The sequence below is a fragment of the Rousettus aegyptiacus genome, unplaced genomic scaffold (assembly GCF_014176215.1).
Source record: "Rousettus aegyptiacus isolate mRouAeg1 unplaced genomic scaffold, mRouAeg1.p scaffold_m13_p_2, whole genome shotgun sequence".
In the NCBI taxonomy this organism is placed as follows: Eukaryota; Metazoa; Chordata; class Mammalia; order Chiroptera; family Pteropodidae; genus Rousettus; species Rousettus aegyptiacus.
In genome coordinates this window covers 168,752,341-168,767,711 of record NW_023416295.1, presented here as the reverse complement: position 1 = coordinate 168,767,711, position 15,371 = coordinate 168,752,341, and the positions used below count along the sequence as shown (strand labels likewise).

The window sequence follows — 15,371 nt, the reverse complement described above, 5'->3', positions numbered from 1 at the left end:
ACAATGAGAGGAGGCTGTGCTCCCTGTTGCAGAGTGGGTGTGAGACAAGCTCACGGGCGACTGGCTCTCACCTTCAAATACCTGTTTCCGTGGGACTGGAAAAGGCAAAGGCCATTCCATTTTTATTTATTTTGATTCTTTTTATAACAGCATTATCGATATAAAATTTGCCTATCATAAAATTCACCCTCTTAAAGTATACACAGTGGTGTTTATAGTCACAGAGTTGTGCAAACGTCAGCACTATCTGATTCCAGAACATGCTCATCATCCCAAAAAGAAACCCCAGACCCATTAGCAGTCACTCCCTCCTTCCCCCAGCCTCTGGCAACCGCCAGTCTACTTTCTGTCTTCATAGATTTGCCTAGTCTGGACATTTCGTATCAATGGAATCATATAATACGTGGCCTTTTGTGACTGGCTCCTTTCACTTAGCATAACGTTTTCAAGGTTTATCTATGTTGTGATATGCATCAAGACTTTATGCCTTTTTATTGCCAAATAACATCCATTGTATGGATTATGCCACATTTTATTTATTCGTCATCAGTTCATGGACGTTTTAGTTGTTTCTATTTGGGGGGGCACTATTATGAATAATTCTGCTATGAACATTCATGCACATTCGTGTACAAGTTTTCGTGTGAATATGTTTTCATTTCTCTTGATATATACTTAGAGGTAGGATTTCTTGGTCAGATGGTAACTATGTTTAAAGCTTTGAGGAACTGCCACACTGCTTTCCAAAGCGTCTCTACCTTTTTATAATCCCACCGACAGGATATGAGGATTCCACTTTCTCTACTATTTGTATTTATTCATTTCCTATTAAAGCTTTTCAGCGAAAACTGAGACTTCTACCTGAGCAATGCAAATTGGAGTGAATACACAGAGACTGTGATGTACTGAAGCAAGCCTGCTCTTGGAAATGAGCGGACTGCCCTCGAGGGCCAGTCCTCCTGCTGATCTGTGTGTTTTTGATAGTCACTCAACCTCTCTGAGTTGGTTTTCTCTCTCAAGACCTGAAGTGGGATCTAATAATGGAGATCACAGTGAATGGAGTTTGGAAAGCTGTGGGCAAACTTGTCCCTTTTTTTTTTACTCACCCACTCCCAATTCTACACCTGATTATAAATTCACACTTGCTCTAAGAGGGGCCACTGGTGGTGAAAATCAGCATATTGGGAAACAAATAGTTCTCCAGATTTAAATCCCAGCTCTATATCTTACTCTTGGGCTTGTGAACATTACTTTGCTTTAAGTCTCCAATTCGTCTGTAAAAAGGAGATTATATACTGCATTGCAGGATTGTCGTCAGGATAAAATGTCTTGTAGGCATGCAATAGGAAGGCACTACTATTAAAACATGGGAAGATCCATTCGTTCTACTAATACCCACCAAGTTCATATTAAGTGTCAGCTCCTGTGATTCTGAGATGATTAAGACCCTTCACCTCTGTGGCTCACAGTGTCGGGGAGCAGACATATAAACAAATAATTGTGTCCCCGTGGATGAGAGCTATTGAAAGAGGTATTTTTAAAGTTCTCTGTGGTCGAAAAGGAAGGGGTGTGGCAAGCAGAAGGAACTGGTTTGTGTTGCTTCTGGGCAGGTGGGAAAGGCCCCTTTTCCACAAGGTGGACGGCAAGGTCAAGGACTCCTGGAACAAACAGGGTCTTGTCCCAGCTACACCCTCACCCACCCACATCCAGGACCTAGAAATGACTTGACTGCCCTGAGGCTGGAAGGAGGGCAAAACAGACCTTTGGTTTATAAATCCAGATCAGATAAAGGTTTAACATTCTCCCTGAACACACATTCAAACCTGTGTATGCAAAGACTTGTGGCCATAAGTTGCTGTGGATGCCATGGAGAGTGGGTTTATGAGGGGAAAAGAGACATCTGACATAAACTGGATTGGAGAGCGAGGCGGAATGGTGCAGAGAAAAGAACTTCAAGTTATGACTTTGCCATTTAATCGTCTGTGATGTCTGATCTCTGGCAAGTCACAACGGCTCACCCTAGCCTCCATTTACTTATCTGCAAAAAACACAACACTTCTTAAACAGCAAATGTCAAAATGAAGTGAGATGCCTGAAAACACTGTTGCAAAAGCTACATGCTCTGTACCTGCATGAAAATGGGTTATTGTCATCTGATGGATGGATAAATAAAGTGTGGTATATTCGTGCAATAGAATGGAATATCATTCAGCAATAGAAAAGGAGGAAGTTATGACACATGCTACAACATAGGTGAACCTCGTGCTATGTGAAAGAAACCAGACACAAAGGACCACGTATTATATGATTCTATTAATATGAAATGTCCAGAATAAGCAATTCTGAAGAAAAAGACAGTAGGTTAGTGGCTGCCTAGTGCTAGGGGAGGAGTTTGGGAGGAAATGGGAAGTGACTGCTAATGGATATGGGTTTCTTTGGAGTGATGAAAACATTCTGGAATCAGGCAGTGGTGAAGGTTGCACAACTCTTTGAATATACTGAAAACCACTGACTTGCATGCTTTAAATGAGTGAAATGTATGGTATGTGAATTATATCTCAGTGAAGCCCTTAACAACAAAAAAAAAAACAAACAAAAAAAACCAGAAGCATAGTTATTTCTTCTTCAGCACCCATCCATGGTAAGATACTCCGGGGCAAACACGAATGAATAATAGTATGATCTAGCACGAGTCTAGTACTTTCACATATATTCTTATTTCGATTTTTACTAGCTTATTTATCTGTTCATTCATTCTACAAACATTTAACCATGTCAGGTCCTGGGGATACAAGCACAAACAACGCACTGATCTGTCCTTAAGAAGCTCCTGACTCCTTGTCTGGAGGCAGGCAAGCTGATGGCCTGAGGACGCTAGGATGGAAGCCGGGCCAGGGTGCCGCGGAGGAGGACATCCAAACTAGGGCGCAGGATCTGAGAGGCCTCCTGAGGGAGCTAACCACACTCAAAGACTCCAGAGGCAGGGGGGAAAGTGTGGATCTCTGAGTGATAGCAGGAAGACCAGGGTGAGCCCCAGATAGGAAATGTAAATTGAGCAGGGAGCCATTGCGCCGGATTCACGAATGATGTTGAGTGCATGCTAAGAGAGAGGCCCTGAATGCCATTTCTGGGAAGGAGAAGGCATGGTCCTTGTGCTCAGCAATCATTTGCCGAATGAATGACAAATTTATAAGATACGGGTGCTCGGGGCCAACTGTCTGAGATAATGATTTTTAGAAAATCTCCCTAGGGATGCTAAAGTTGCTGGAGTGAAAATTCCTCAGCAAGACCTTGGGACATTTTCTGATTAAGCCCCGTGTTTGTCACCCTAAGATGATGTGAACCACTTGGGGGGCTTGTTAACACAAAGATTTGGATTCAGTGGGTCTGGGCTGGACCTTGAATTCCTAACAAGTTCCCAGGTGAGGCTGAGGCTGCCAAGCTGCTGGTCCCAGGATTGTACACTTCGAAGCAGGCCCTCGCCCTGCTTACGCTGCTCGTCCGCTTGACACTTTCCACCTGGACCCCGAGCTGCTCAGAGCCTCACGTAGTCTGTGTCTTCTCACCACTGGGCCTTGCACCCCATTTTCCTGCCTGGGATGAGCTTCTCTCCCCCCTTTCCCCTTTACCTGGATGCCCTTCTTCTGCCTCTACAGCACCCTATAGTGTTTATGTTTTTGTAGGACTTACCGGGCTGTCCTGTCAATACCCGTGTGGACATCATCAGAGCAGAAACTGCAGGCTGCCACCAAGTACCAGCACTGGCACTGGGTCTGGCAAATAATAATAAGTTCTCAGGAAACATTTGGGGAATGAAAAATGAACCTCCTATGGGAGATGAAATAGGAAGATGCATAATCACCATCATAATAGCAAACACTTCTGGGCACTTATTCTGTTGTCGGTGCTTGACATATATTAAGTCATCTCATCCCCACAGCAACCTGATTTTGCAAGGACTGTCATCATCCTCGTTTGACAAACAAGGACACTGAGACACAGGCAGGTTCAGTAAGTGGCAGAGTCTAGATTCTGGCTCAAGCAACACAAGAGAGACACGTGACAGAAGGAGAGAAGTGCTGTCTGAGACATGGCACAGGTCAGTTGCTGGGAGGAGTCGCTTTCTAGTGTGGAATTGAGTCTTAAAGGAGGGATAGGGGCCCAGTGGGCAGAATGGGCAGAGGAGGTGTGAAAGCAGTGCTGTGACAGTGGCCAGTTCGCGGAAGGGGCAGGTTCAGAGCACAGCGAGCTGCTGCTGCAGAGGACCAGGGAGAGACGGGGCTCACCAGGAGTCGGACACAATCGTGTGGGGCCCAGAAGATCAGGCTAGGAGTTTAGGATTCACACATAGGGCGCTGGAAAGGTTCTTGGGTGGGAGAGAGGCAAGATGTACTCTAGGGTCTTCGAGGTCCAGGGATGAGTCTACTGAGACAGTGCCTCTGGGTGAGACGTTTGGGTTTCTGTGCGGCCAGCATATCTGGGTTTGAATCTCAGCCTCACCATCTTTTAGCCAAACGACCTTGATCGAGTTACTCCACATTCTGTGCTTTAGTTTTCAATTTTATTTCAGTAAAATACGGGGGGAAAAGCGATGATAACGATTGGGTTGAGAGTCATGAAACAATGATTATAATGTTATTAGAACCTGCGGGATCTAACATAATTTTGGGTGAAGTGGGGGAGAATAATCGTACCCACATTGAAGGACTGAGATGGGGATGTAATAGGGCAATATGTGTGCTCAGCACCATGCCTGGCACATAGCAAGAGCTCAGCAAGTCTGTGCTGAGCTGACATTCATAGCTGGCCTTCAGAACCATCAGTCTCCAGATGTGTTAAGGACAGGTGGAAGTGGGAGGGGACAGTGGGAGAGGGCTCCATTGGGAGCCTGAGGTCACGGTCCTGAGGGGAGGAGGCGAAGGCAAGTGCCCGAGTGTGATGAGAATGCCAGAGGAGAAGGAAAGGAAGGCCGGGTGAGATGGTCGTGAGGGGAACGAAGGCTCCTGGGGGCAGGGAACAGGGAGGACAAGGGAGCCGCTGAGTTTGAGTCTGGTTGGCATGGAGAGGCTGGAAACGTGAGCAGAGCTGGAAGTCAGGCACGCAGACAGGTTTGGCAAGAACCGGCATGGTGGGCGTTCATCATCGGACACCGAACAATAGGGAAACGCACAGAGAGTCTCAGGCGATAGAAATGTAGATGGTTTAGATGTTTTTCTTTATGCTTTTTTTGTATTTTCTAAGTTAAAAAATGAGTATGTATTATTTTATATCTATATTTTAATTTGTAGCACGTGCTTTAATATTTAAATTTTATTTACTTACATAGATAATATATGAGTCTAAATTTAAGAGATATAAAAGTTTTCTTTCAGTGAAAATTCTCTCCATCTTCTACCTCTATTTCCCAGGTACCCAGTTCTCCTAAGAACTGCTGAGGTTACTCACTTCTTACATATCCTCTCAAAGATACTCTATGTCTAGTTTCGGATGTATTACTTTAGCATAAAAAATTATGTGGATTAAGAAAAAAAGCCTGAAGGTTACAAGAAACAAGAGGAAAAATAGGCAAATTGGATTTCATGAAAATTAAAAACTTTCTGTATCAGAATACACTATCAATAGAGTAAAAAGGCAACTCCCAGAATGAAAGAAAATACTTGCAAGTCATATATCTGAGGAAAGATTAATATCCAGAATACATAGAGAACTCCTAAATTCAACAGCATAAAAACAGTTCAACTAAAAAATGGGCAAAGGACCTACACTTTTCCAAAGAAGATATACGAATGGCTAATAGGCATATGAAAAGGTGCTCAGTACCACTAATCATCAGGGAAATGCAAATCAAAACAACGAGGTACCCTTTCACACCAATTAGGATGGCTACTATCACCAAACAAATAAACAAGCAAACCAGAAAACAAGTGTTGGTGACGATGTGGAGATATTGGAACCTTTGTACACTGTTGATGGGAGGTAAAATGATGCAGCTGCTGTAGAAAGTGATATGGCAGTTCCCTCCAAAAATTAAAAATAGAACTACCATATAACCCAGTAAGCAATTCCACGTCTGAGTATAAAACCAAAAGAATTGAAAACAGGATCTCAGAGAGATGTCTGTACACCATGTTCATAGCAGCGCTATTCATAACAGCTAAAATGTGAAAGTGACGTAAGCGTCCATCGATAGATGAATAGAGAAACAAAATGTGGTGTATTGCACAATGGAATATTATTCAGCATTAAAAAAGGAAATTCGGACACATGGAGGAATCTTGAGGACAATGTGCTAAGCGAAATAAGCCAGTTACAAAAAGACAAATACCGCATGACTTCATTTATATGAGGAACCTACAGAAGTCGAGCTTACAGAAACAGGAAGTCGAATGGTGGTTTTCCAGGGGCTGGGTTGGGGTGGGGTTGGGGGAGTAGGAAGTTAGTGTTTAATAGGTGTAGAGTTTCAGTTTTGCAAGACAGAAAAGAATTTTGGAGATGGGTAGTGGTTAAAGATGGTAAACTTTATGCTATGTGTGTGTATCTTACCATAACTTCAAAAAACAGGCTGAATGTCAGGATGAGGCTGGGGTTGGAGACATCGATTTGGATATAATAATTGAAAGTGTGGGATTAGATTAGAAGCCCAAGAAAGAGGGTAGAGACCAAGAAGGGAGAAGAAGCCGAAAAGAGTGGGCACCGTGGTGCGGTTAGCACCTAGGCTCTGAAGTTCTACAGGCACTGGCTGGACTCTGGCTCTGCCACGTAGTAGATGCATGAATTTGGCAAATCACTTTACATCTCTGAGCCTCAGCTTCCTCATCTGTAAAATGGGGGATAATATTCATATATATCCAAACAGTGTCATCGTGAGGATTCAATGAGATAATGTTCGAACAAAACACTTAGCACAGTGCCAGCCATCTGGTAAAACGCTCAGTAAATATGAGTCTCTGGTAGTGGTGATATTTAAAATATTTCACAACAGATATAACACGTGCACCAACCAATTGGAAGAAACACTGCTTCTAATAAACCTGTGCATTCCAGGTGAACGTCCACCCTGGCCATGTGGCTGGGGAGCAATCACTGAAGGGAGAACAAGGAAGATGACCAGTCTCTCTGGGAGTTTTGAGAAAATCTATGTCACGGTGAGGGATGTCAAGCAGTTTCAAATGCTGTCTAGGAAAGCAAGGCCTGAGGGAGGCATTCAGCTTGCTGACCTCTGAAGAGCAGTGTCATGGAGGGTTAGGGGATGAGGGCGAGTTAGAACAAGGTGAAGTATCTGAGGGCTGGATGCAGACTGCTCTCTCTCTGGAGAAATGTGGTGACGAGAGGGAGGGGAGGATGTGGAATATATCTGCCATCAGAGTATCACACAGAAGTTTCTCTGACCGCAAAAGCTTCTGTGCTCCACCCGTCCATCGCTTCCTCCCTTCGGCCCCTGCGACCACTGATTTTTTTACTGTCTCCATGATTTTGCCTATTCCAGAATGTGATACATTTGGAAACATACAGAATGTAGCCTTTTCAGACTGACTTTTTTTTAACGTAGTGATATGTATTTAAAGTTCCTCTCTGTTTTTTTTCATGGCTTGATAGCTCATTTCCTTTTTGCACTGAATATTATTCCACTGTCTGCATGTACCACTGTTTATTTACCCATTTAGCTACTGAAGGACATCTTGATGGCTTCCAAGTTTTGGCAGTTATGAATACAGCTGCCGTAAACATCTGCGTGCAGGTTATGGGTGGACATACGTTTTTAGCTCCTTTGGGTAAACGCCAACTGCTGGATCTTATGGCAAGAATATGTATAGTTTTGTTAAACCGCCAAACTGTCCTCCTATGTGGCTGTCCCATTTGGCACTCCCACCGGCGTTCCTGTTGCTCCCCATCCTTGCCAGTGTTGTCAGTGTTCTGGATGTTGATTATTCTAATGGGTGTGTAGTGGTATTTCATTATCATTAGAATTTGCATCTCTGAGGGCATGTGATATGGAGCATCTTTTCATATGCTTATTTGCCATCCGAATGTGTTCTTTGGTGAGGTGTCAAGGTCTTTCACTCATTTTTAACTCATGTTTGTTTTGAATTTTAAGAGTTTTTTTGTATTTTTAGATAAGTCTTTTTAAAGCTTTGTTTTTAAGACAGGGAAACCCAAAATATGTTTATTGGCAGATGAGTTGCCGAGATGTGGAATAGAAAAATAATTAGCAGGAATGCATAACCACATGTATAGTACAATCTAAATTTTCTTTCTTTACGTTATTTGTAAGTTTTAACTTTATATAACTTTATACAATTACAAACCGAATATAAAGTAATCCTATGTTATTCATCCAGCTTCATCAATTGTTTACATTTTGCTCCAGTTTAATTTTATTATTTTCTTTTTGTGTAAAGGACACAAATCTTAAGTGTAAAAATCGATGAGTTTTATATACTTAGACCCAATATAACCACCGACCAGATCAAGATATGGACATTCCAGCACTCCAGAAGATTCCCTTGGGTCCCCTCTCTTCAAAGGGAACCATCATTCTGGCTTCTGTCACTGGAGATTGATTTTGCCTGTTCTAGAACTTGCATAAAATAGAATCATACAGTGTTTTCATCTTCTTTTGTATCTAAACTCTTTCACTCAACAGTACGTCTGTGAGATTCATTCATTAAAAAAAATAACCACCTTATTGGATGTAAGTCACATATTATAAAGTCAAGTACTACACAACCCAGTGATTTTTTTAGTATATTCACAGAATTTTGTAATCATCTCTATGATCTCAAAAATACCCCTTATGCCGTTAGCAGTAACTTGCCATTCTTTCCTCCCCACTGCCTCTGGCAACCACTGACCTATTTTCTGTTTCTATAGATTTGCCTATTCTGGACATCTTATATACATGAAATGATATGACTTTTTTGTGACTGTCTCCTTTAACTTAGCATAATGTTTTTAAAGGTCACCGTGTATCAGTACTTCATTCCTTTTTATTGCTGAACAATATTCTATTTATTGCTGAATAATATAGATATGCTACATTTGGTTTATCCATTCAGCAGTTCATGAATCATCCTGTTTTTTACATGTAACATTAGTTCATTCTTTTTTTTATTTCTATGTGGTAATCAATTGTATGACCATACTCACTTTATTCATTTTACCATTCATATACTTTTCTCCTAGTTTTTTGCCACCGTAAGCTGCTATGAACATTTTGGTATATGCCTTTTTTGGGCCCAAAGCACTCATTTCTGTCAGGTGTATACTCAAGAGTAGAATTGCTGTATCACAGGGCATTACATGTATATCCAGCTAAACACTTTTCGAAAGTGGTTGTAGAAACTTACACTTCCACAAGCAATTTATGAGAGTTCCAGTTGCTCCGCATCCTTGCCAACAGATGGTATCTTATTTTAGTCATTCTGTTTGGGGATAGTGCTATCTCATTGTGGTTTTAATTTGCATTCTCTGATATCTAGGGACGTTTAGTACCTTTTTCACTTGCTTACTGGCTAATTAGATTTCTATTTTATACAGTGCTCATTCAAATCTAAAAAAAAAATTGGGGTTGTCTGTCAATGTTCTTGATAAATTCTAATACATGTCCTTTGTCATATCTATGTATTATAAATATTTTCTCCAAGTCTGTAGTTTGATTTTTCACTTGCTTAAATGTGTCTTTTGATAATCAGTTCTTAATTTTAATGAAGTTCGACTTAACAATCTTCTGTTACATTTTATACTTTTTGGGTCTTGTTTAAGAAATTTTGTCTAATTCAAGGTCATGAACATATTCTACACTTTATTTTAGAAGTTTTATTATTTACTTTTCACATTTATGTTTCTGATCCACCCATAACTATTTCCATTAATGGTATGAGGGTAGGGGTCAAGATTCATGTATCCACATGTGGATGTGCAATTGACCTAGCACCATTTCTTAAAAAGATATCTTTTCCCTACTTATTTGCAGTGGCACCTTTATAATAAATCAGGTAACCATATATATGTGTATTACTCAATTTTATTTTTAGTATGTGTGTATAAAGATTTGAAGGAAATAAGGTTTGTTTAATAATTGCTGTATTGTGGTGATAAGCTTATGTGTGATTTTTATTTTCCCTTCGGTATTTTCTACATCAACCATAATACAATTTTAACATTCAGACAAAATAGATGTAATATTGTTAAAACTATTGTAAGTATAGACACTATCAAGGGTGTGGGTTCTTGGGAGATAAAGGAGTGAGTCTGGATAGCAACTAGGAGGGCTTCCTTAGTTAGGGAAGCATATAGGTTAGAAGATGGGACTCATGTGGAAAATAGAAATGATTGTTGTCAATAATGCTCTCTTGAGTGACAACAAGAACAAGAACAAGAACAACAACAACAAGATAATACTCTGTTGTAGTGAACACTGCTTTCAAGTCCTAGTCTCTGAGCTATTCCCAGCAATCCTGAGGGCGAGGCCAGTGACTATATCCATTTTAAAGATAAGGGAACATGCTCTCCATGTCCTGCTCAAGCATTCACTAAGAACCATATTATACTAAGCCTGTGTTACTTTTGGATCCACAGAGACAAATAAGGAGGGGCACCTAACTGGCCTGGAGGGTGAGGGAGACATTTGGGAAGAGGTATCATCAAAGCGAGTCTTTTTCTTCCATTTTTGATAAAACTATGCAAGATATATACATTAGAAATACAGATAAGTAAAAAAAAAATCAGTCACAATTCTACCAAGACATAACCCCTATTTACACTTTGATATAATGCCTTTTAAACTTCTTTCTTTCTCTCTCTCTCTCTCTCTCTCTCTCTGAGATATATACATACAAACACATACACACACATCAGAAACACACTGCACAAAAATAAATGAAACCCTCCTATGACAGCATTTTGTAATTTGTTTTTCCTCAATACATTTTAAATCAGTAAATATATCTACATACAATTTTTAAATGATTTTCTGGGTATTTTTCAACATATTGGTGTATCAAAATTTATTTAATCACTCTCTTACGCTGTACATTTATTTATAATATTTAATGACTATAAACAATGTTGCGAGGAACTTTTAAACTCATATTTGTACACTTTACCAATTTTTTTGGAATTGATGGATTCTCAGAGAAAATTGATTAATTTACTTTCCCAGCTGTATCTCTAAACCTGGACAATAGTAGGCATTTTAATTTTTTTAATTTGAAAAATAGCATCCTATGTTGTTTTGTTTGCATTTCTGATGACTGTTTTTCTATTTTTTAAATAATTATTGGCCATTTATACTTTTCTTTTTGAATCACCCGTCCCTTTTCTTTTGGTCATTTTATTTTGGAGTATTTGGGGTTTTTCTTATGGACTGAGCTCTTTATATATTGTTGGTAGTAATTCTTTGTAATAGAGTCGCAAAATCTTTTTTCCAGTTTTCTTTTGCCTTTAGATCATAGACTTTTATGAGAAATTTGCCTTCTTAGATATAAAATGTATTAGAAAACTACCATCAGTAAAGTATTGCAGAACTGGCACAAAAACACAAAAAAAGATCAATGGATACAACTCCGAAAGAAATCCAAGCTTATACTATGAGTCTGATAGATGACGGTGGTATCTAAAATCGATGGAGAAAATGGTGTGTGGACAACTAGCTGTTGCAAAAATTCTAAATTAGATTTTTTCCTCACTCCAAAATCAAAATAAATACCACGTGGATTAAAAGATAAGTGTAAAAACTTTTTTAAAAATTAGAGAAAATTTAATCTTCTTGCGGTAGCTAAAATAAATTAATAAAAGCGCGCTTCGCCTACTTAAAAAAAAAAATTCACCAAGAAAACATTTTGTAATAAATACCTAAAAGGAAGTGTGCGAGTTAATCACATGGAGGTAAAGAAAGGCTTGGAAGGGCATTCCAGACAGAGGGAACCCGTTTAAGTAAAGATCTGGAGTCTGATAGACAGCAGCGTGCCTACAGTAGAGAAAGGGTGAGAAATCGAACTCAGGGCGCTCACAACGGATCAGGGGCTGAGTCCATGTCCGCCCCACAAGCTATCGTAATTATGTAAAATAGCACTTTTCCCATATATGGTACTTAATATCTGTTCTGGTAGGATGACAAGGGACAGGGAAAGCAGCTCGCGGGGCGGGGTGTCAGAATCCCGGACTTTCCCAGTGGGCTCCCGCCTGGCCTCGGCCCCGCCCAGGCAATGCACCAAAATCCCGGCCTTGAGCTCGCTGCTGGTTTCCTCCTCCTGATTGGCCTCCTCTGTGTGTCAATCCTCCTCCTGGAACCTGGGCGTCCATTTGACCCGCCCTAGAAGGCGGGGCTCCCGCCTAGGAAGCGCAAGGGAAAGGTGGAGAGGGTGGAGGTGGGGGCGAATCTCCTCTCCTCTGGGCCCTGAGGCCCCGCCCACCCCTCCGCACAGGTCAAAATGTCTGTCCATCGAGACCAGGAGCGGGCTGGAGTGGGTGAGAGAACTCGGGGGCGGGGCCGTCGGGCGAGGACTGGGCGGGCGGCTGAGAGGGCGGGGCGGGGCGGGAAGGACGGCGAGGAGCCGAGCTGGGTGCGGTGAGGCGCGCAGATCACCGCGGTTCCTGGGCAGGGCACGGAAGGCTGAGCCAGGCTGACCTGCTGCAGCTCCCGCCTCGCGCGCTCGCCCCACCCCGCCGTCGCCGGAGCGCTCGAGAAAGCCCTCTCGGGAGAAGCAGCGCCTGTTCCCCGGGGCAGATCCAGGTTCAGGTGAGCGAGCCCCTCCGGCCGGTCCCGCCCCGGGCAGGCGGGCGGGGGCGGCGGCGACCGGTTCCGCGGCGTCTGGGGAGAGCGGGCCGACGTGTGGTGCTCGGTCCCCGCGCGGCCGGGCGCGAACGCCACGGGGCGTACAGGAGCACCGCATCCTTCCCTTGGGGACACCCCTGCGCGGACGCTCGGGGAAGGCGCCTCTGGAAGCGAGGCCTCGGGGAGCAGAGAAGGGCTTTGGGGTTAGCGCTCCCCGGAAACCCTCTGTCTCCCCAACCCCCACCCTCCTCACTCCCCCGGCGGGGCACCCGGGAGCCTCAACCTCCCCCTGCTGCCGGGGCACGCGCCCCGCCCCGCCCAGTGCCCAAGTTGGGCAAACTTTTTAACCTCTTCCGGGGAGCCCCAAATGGGCGAGGGCAGGGTGGGGGGCTCGGGGCTGCGGCTTCTGGGGAAGTTTCCAGGCCTTTTCGAAACGGAGGTAACGGGCAGGCGAGGACCGTTTGGCAGCTGTCAGGGCGTCCTTCTGAGTCAGAGTCGGACAATCCTGCCGCAGACATTGCATTCGATTCAGTTTCCGCCCTCCGCTCCCGACTTCCTCATTCGCCTTGCTGCGAGCGGCAGGGCGGACCAGGGGACCGAGAGAGGTGCGGGTGGGTGCGTGAGGAAGGGGTACCCGGTGCGTACAGGGCCGGGAGGCAGGAAAGAATCCCCCGCTCTCCCACAGCCCCTCGACCTTTGACTTTTGACTTGTGCTACCCGCGAGAGGAAGGTCCGGAATGCCCGCAGCCATATGCGCGGTCTAGGCGCGCACCTGATTCCACCGCACCTGGGGGCCGCCCCATGGGGGCGGGGAGAGCTGGATCTTGCTCCTTTAGGTCTAGGCCCCGGCTATTGCATCGTTCTTGTTCGGGCCAGGTCTGGAGTTTTTGACACCTCCCCACCCCCACCCTCACTTCCCTGTGCAGGGGTTCTCACATCACCCCATCTTTGGGGCTACGCCCAGGGCAGGACTGCATCCCCCCTCCATCCCTCCAGGGAGAGCCCCACCGTTTCAGATAGAAACGGAGTGCTCTGCTGGACGGGGTTGCCGGCGCGTCTTGAGGTGGCGGCAGAGTGGGGTGCCAGGGCCGCTGTCTGTGTGCGGCCCCACCCAGCCGGTGTGGGGAGAAAGGTTCCTGGGAAGTCCCAGGTCCTGGAGACAGGCGGCTTCCTCCGCGGGCAGGTTGAGAGGCCCAGACGCTTCTCGGTTCGCTGCACCCTTTTCTGCGTTTAACAGGATTTCAAAGTAACTGTTGAGTAACTGGAAGGGGCCTCAGCTCCTTTCTGCAACACCGTGGCGGTTTCTGACTCCACTGTCTGAGGCCGGCCTGGTTACTCACCTGGTGTTTTATGCCCTTTTTGGTAAGGAGGGAGGCTGCTCTAAGGCCTTTTTAGACAATCACTCAATTAATATGATTAATACTACTTTATATACAAGGCTGTTAGGGGTTGGGGGGGAGGGTACACTAGACGTGTAATTGAGCAAATATTTGACTGGCTTTTCTGTGCCAGGGACTCTGTGCCAGGTGGTGGTGGGGTGTGAGGTTGAGTAAGACCTGGTCTCTGCCCTTGCGCGCTTAGGGGAGAGCTGAGACAAATCTGTAGATGACTCTAATGTGAGGTGAAGATGACAGAGCCCCCAGAAAGGTACTGTGAGTCATGGGGATTGGGAGAAAGGAGACGTCCCATCCTGGGCAGACCGGAGGCCTCTGCACTTGGGGAGTTTACATTCCTCAAGGGGAAATAGTGTCCCAATGACTGAAATACAAAGGCAGCCTGTGACGCCTGTCCCAAGCATGCTATAGACAAAGGACCCGAGGAATTCCTGAGAGGGGCCACTTTTGTCTGGAGCCGGATAAAGGTTTGGCATACTGAGGGTGAGCACTGGGTGTTGGAAAGTGAGGACTCGCTCAGTGGGTAATTGAGGGGTAATTAAAAGCAGCAAGAGATTGCTCAGTGTAATTTGAGAGCCTCTGTGCCCCCCAGATGGTTGCGGGATGACACCAAAGAGCTCTACTGTTCACATTCAGCAAGTCCTGGCAGTGCCTCTGGGCAGATCCAGGTGCTGGTAGAGCCAGGTGCCTGGACTGGGAGGCCAGGCTCGGGAAAGGCGGCCTGAGAGGTGCCTTCTGTGGGGCTGCTTGTCTGGAGGGCACATGAGGGGACAGCAAAGAGAGTCCGGGTCCCTGGCTTTCTGTTTTTTATTTTTAAACTTTTTAACCTAAGGGATTGGAGATGGGACAATTTCCTTCTTGCAGGATGAAGGTTGCATGTTAATCACAGCCTGCCTTTTGCCTGTTCTTGCTCCAGAAAAAACAAAACAAGGATCTGTTAGCTTTTTAAAAGGAGAAAAGCACATTAAAAAAATGCAGCATTGTTGTGTAGCCTGGTAGGGTATTGCTAGAAACCAGGCTAGCTGTGCTTTCTTCACTTCCTCTTGTAGCTAATCCTTCAGTAAAGTACTTAAGACAGCCTTTACCAGCTTGACATCTCTATTTCAAAAGGAGAGGAGGGGTTGGCTGTTGTTTTCCTCAGAGGCAGGTCCTACCCTTTTCTTGGAGGGGGAGAAAAACCTAAAGCAAGGGTTGGGGGGGTG

General features: G+C 44.4%; 1 protein-coding gene across 1 annotated transcript in view; it reads left to right on the top strand.

The window, feature by feature from the left end:
* The first annotated feature begins 12,608 nt into the window (after positions 1-12,608).
* The window catches only part of MYH9 (myosin heavy chain 9), an 87,056-nt gene continuing 84,293 nt past the window's right edge, over positions 12,609-15,371 (top strand). Inside the window, exon 1 of the mRNA XM_016161683.2 lies at positions 12,609-12,739. The gene's annotated coding sequence lies outside the window, so the exon portion shown is untranslated. The remainder of the gene's footprint in view (positions 12,740-15,371) is intronic.